This window comes from Cryptomeria japonica, chromosome 5, assembly GCF_030272615.1.
Source record: "Cryptomeria japonica chromosome 5, Sugi_1.0, whole genome shotgun sequence".
NCBI classification, from domain to species: Eukaryota; Viridiplantae; Streptophyta; class Pinopsida; order Cupressales; family Cupressaceae; genus Cryptomeria; species Cryptomeria japonica.
In genome coordinates this window covers 248,275,852-248,281,357 of record NC_081409.1, presented here as the reverse complement: position 1 = coordinate 248,281,357, position 5,506 = coordinate 248,275,852, and positions in this window count along the sequence as shown.

Below are 5,506 nucleotides of genomic sequence, written 5' to 3'. Positions count from 1 at the left end.
CCCTCAACAACTCCATTCTCCTGAGGGGTTCTAGGAGCAGATAATTGTCTTCTAATCCCATGCTTTTCATAGAATGAATTGAAATCACTAGAACAAAATTCTCCACCTCTATCATATCTCAGACACTTCACCTTCAATCTAGACTCAGTCTCAACCTTTGCTTTGAATATCTTGAATTTGTCCAATGCTTCTGATTTCTCCTTCAAGAAGACAACCCACATCATCCTATAATAATCATCAATTAGTAGAATAAAGTATCTATCACCCTGCATACTTCTAACATTTCTAGGTCCACATAGGTTAGTATGCACAAGATCTAGCAATCCTTTTGATGTATATTGTTTTCTTTTGAAAGAAAACCTTGTTTTCTTACCCAATTGACATTCCTTACATACCGGATTAGCAGGCTTAAAAATCTTAGGCAGATCTCTAACAACATGTGTAGAACAGATCTTAATCATTGAATCAAAGTTCACATGACACATTCTCATATGCCACAACCAACTCTCATCTATCTGAGAAATCAAACAACTTTTCTCACCAGCATTCAAATGAAAAATGTTACCTCTAGTCTTAGTTCCAGATGCAATCTCTATACCAGAGGCATTCAAGATCTTGCATTTTCTATCCTCTAATTGTAGATCATAATCTTTATCAACCATCTATCCAATGCTCAAAAGATTATGCTTCAAACCTTCAACATACAAGACATCATTAGTGTTATGCTTACCATCAAAAGTAATAGAACCTCTCCCATAGATCACACATGCTTTGTCATCTCCAAATATAACTATTCCACCATCATATTTTTCCATACTCACAAATATTCTTTTATCACCAGTCATATGATGTGAAAAACCATTGTCAATTACCCATTCATTTTTCTCTTCAACTTTAGCAGCTAAATCTTTCTCCTCAATAGTACAACTAGTGGAATCAACATGTACAGGTCCATCTTCCTTAATGATAAGGAATACAAATTCATCTCCTTTTGATTCTTTGTCTGTAATACCTTCATCAACAACATAATAATAGTTCTTTTGATTCCTATACTTCCGGTTAGGCTTGTAAGACTTATCATACTTCTCATGCTTCTCATATCTATCATTCCTATCATGCTTATCAAAATTATAATGTTTTTCATACTTAGCCATTCTCTCCAGGCATCTAGAAGCAAAATGTCCTATCTTATTACAAGAGAAACATTTCAAAGGCAAATTTCCATCATACTTACCAACACCTTTAGGCAATCTTTGGGCAATCAATGCTTCAAGTTCATCCAACTCTCTTTCTTTCTCTTCCATCTCTTTTCTCTCTCTCTCTCTCTCTCTCTCTCTCATATCTAGATATTTTGCACTCATCAAGATCATATTTCTTCTTACCAGATACAGACGTAGATGCTCTAAATGTAGTCTAAGACTTTCCATGTGATTCTCCAAACTCACTCAGCTCAAATGCAACAAGCTTTCCAACCAACATATCTCTTGTCACTGTAGTCACACTCCAAATCTCACCAATAGTAGCAACCTTATACTTATGGGAAAGAGGCAAAGATCTCAACACCTTAGCATCAATTTCATCTTCCTCAATGGTTCCACCGGCACATCTGATACCTAGGACAAGGTCATTCACCTTAGCCATAAAAACATGTATGTTGTCATCATCTCCCATCTTCAATGTCTCATACTTTCCTTTCAAACTCTACAACTTAGAAACCTTCACCTATTTATCACCTTCATACAAAATCTCAAGCTTCACCCAAATCTCATGTGCGGTCTGAAGTCCCATTACATTTTTCATTTTAGAATCAGTCAGGGCACTAAGCAATGCTTCCTTCACTCTAATACTGTGTTCTGCTTCCTTGATTTCATCAGGAGTAGACGGTCCATTAAGAAGAACAATGTAGACATTCTTTGCAATCTTCCAATAATCTTCACCAAGACATTTCAAGGGCACTTCCATCCAGCCCTTCCATATAGCATAGTTACTTCCATAAAATCTTAGACTATCCTTCTTAAAGATAAAACCTTGAGTTGTCATCCTGGATCTCCTCAAGTGATTAAGCTTCTACCGGAGGATTTGGATTTGATACCAATTGTTAGCAGCAGTCAAGAAGGAAGACTGAGAGAGAGAGGGGTGATTTAGTTTTCACCGAAAATACAAAACTTGATCACAAAACACAAATATGATAAACAACACTAACAAAATAGATAAGTAAATTAACAACACAACACACAACACCAAGATTTTGACGTGGAAAACCCGGTTAAGGGAAAAACTACGGTGGGAACCTACCCAAAGTAAGATGATACTCTACAATAGTATGCGAAAATATTACAATGGGGAATGCACATGCATTAGGTACACTTCCTAGAGCTCAATGCTCAAATGATAATGGCCTGGAAGGCTAGAACCCTCAGGGAAATCTCACTGACTTACAATAAGATTTGGACTAAAATTCGAAAGAAATAAACTGAAAGAATAACATCTCCAAATGCCTGATTACAATTCCGGTTAAGCACATATGTCTTCCCTACAACACCAATCTCACCTCAAAATCAACACCGAAGGATAAATCACTTGTTCTCTTATAAACCTCTCTCTGATAATGCAAACACAACATCGACACCTAAATTACATGAATATATCACCTATATACAATTCATCAACCTTGATCACAAGGTCGGCTAAACCCTCAACCCTCAATTATAAAATTACATCACATGATACAAAGATCGACCACTGGACCAATATAATGGTTTACATAGAATAACATGGTCCTAAAACAATTTCCCAAATGCACAACACCACCATAAATCATGCCAAGATTAACCGCAACATGCTACACCACCAGGAAAACCATATAACACAAAAATCATCACTGGTTGATAGAAACCACCTAAAACTCACACAACGATCAATGTGGATCACCAAAATAAATAGGTCATGACTAGGAAACACCAACAACCATATTAGAATCATCAGGAACAACTTCATCAACACCACTTATCAAATCTTCATCGGTCAACGTCTGAAAGCTCAAGAACACAACCAATTGGCAACTATCACGAAGAAAGATAACTTGTGGAGCACCAAATCATGATCCATTTGAAATGAAGATACACAAGACCATCCCAAGCAATGTCCCAAAAATTGAGCACGAGATGTGATCACACCAGAACATACCAAACTCTGCAAAAACAGTGATCAACAAACCAACACTACAAATCGGATTATAAGATCTTCCCATATTGCAATCACCAGAGCAATGCATAGGAATATGTTGACATCAATGACAACAACATATCCTAGCAACAACAATGACCAACAATATCCAACAAAAAGTATACATCGAAAGTATGTTAAGTATGAAAGAGCTTAAGATCATGATCAAACTTATACACAAGTACATGATGTCAACTATATGGAAGCTTTTAAGAGACGTCCTAATTGGTGATCTAATTGTGAAGTCTATCTTGATTATGATAGGATGGCTTAAGGAGAGTTCATTGTGATTAGATATAAATGAAAGATTAAGGGGTCATGTGATTGAGGATGTCCTAATGGGTCCTATTTCATCATAGAGAGGTCCTAAGATCCCGAATGTCAAGTACATACATTGATAGTACATGTTAAAAATATGAAAGAGCTTAAGGGTCATGATCAAACCTATACATGAGTACATATATGTCAAGTATGAAATCTTAAGCGACCTCCTAATTGGTGATCTAATTGTTAAAAGTGTGTCAAATACATGATAGGATGAAAAATAAGGTGAGTTCAACATGATCTTAGATATAAATGAAATCTTAAATAAGGGGTCATGTGATTGAGAATATAGATTAAGGGGTCCTATTTTAGCTAGAGGTCCTAATCATGAACATTTTTCAATTATACATGTTCAAAATATGTTAAGTATGAAAGAGATTAAGGGGTCGTGATCAAACTTATACATGACTAAACATTAAACTTACATGTCAAGTATGAAAGCTTAAGCCTATAACATGTCAAGGACCGTCCTAGAATGGGAAGGCTTAACAGGTTAAGATCTAGTTCATGTGTCTTAAGGGGGTCATTATAGGATGGTTTAAGGGTAGTTCAATTTGATTAGATAAATTAAATCTTAATGGGTCATATGATCTTGAGAATTTACATCTTAAGGGGTCCTAGTTCAGTTAGAGGTCCTAATCCTAAATGTTGAAAATACACATTGAAAGAGCTTAAGGGGTTATGATCGAACTTATATGTCTAATTGTTAAGTACATGTCAAGTATGAAATTTTAAGCCTGGGTCATGATCAAGAATGTCAATGGGTCCTATTTAATAGGATGTCACTCAAGTACAAAGTTAGATTAAATTATTAAGCTATAGGTCATATATAGGAAGACTCAAGGGGTTAAGATCTAGTTCATGTGTCTTAAGGAGGTCATTATAGGATATCTTAAGGGGAGTCAATGTCTTAAGGGTTCCTAGTTCATAAGATGTCAAGTATGACTAATTAGCTTAAATTGTTCATCTAGAGGTCCGAATTGAAAATGTCACTTGTATGCATTGATCAAGTACATGTTAAGTATAAAAGAGCTTAAGGGATCATGTCATAGAACTTACATGTCTTGAGTATATATGTCAAGCATGGAAGCTTAAGCGGTCCTAATTGGTGATCTGATTGTTAAGTACATGTTTTGATTTTGGTTTTGACCGTTGCTTTCATTTTCAATTTTGCTTTCTTGTTATGTGCTTGTATGATTATGCAAGACAATTTATTTTACAAAAAAATATAAACTACATAAATTTTAAAACATGCATAAACGTAAAATTATAAATTATTTTAACATTAAAACCTAAAATTATTTTTTAATTAAAAAACTAAGAAAAATAATTATTATTTTATTTAAAATTAAAAAATACATAAATATTGAAATAGGGGGAAAAAAGGAAAAAATAACCTACTTGGAGGGGTTGCTTGGCAGCTGACGGTGCTCTCTAAATCGGGATCTTGAGTCATTCTGATGATGAAAATGAACCAAATCCCCATTTAAAAAAAATTAACACTTTTTTGAAACGGGATCTTGACTATTTTGAAACAAGATATTGATGAGTTTGAAACAAGATCATGTTTTAAAATTTTAGGCTCAGGATCTTGTCGCTAATAGGACCCCATTTTGTTTTTCGACTCGGGATCCCGAAGCTAAACATGATCTCGATTCATTTTGGTTAGGATCCCATTGCACACTGCGCAATTTGTAAAAAATGACTAAGTGTAAAACTTCCACTCTAAGTGGACTCAACTTCTTACTCTTACCCAATATGTTTGAAGGATTAGTATAAAAGCATACTTATAGGATGATTGATAATAAAATGAACAATGAGAGGCTAAGATAATAAAGTTGTAATATATTGAATTGATTTTATTAATAAAATGTGTTTTTATCATGCTTTGATGTTATAAAATAATTTTGATTATGAATTAAATCAATTTTTCTTCTAAGTGTTTTAGGTTGATCTA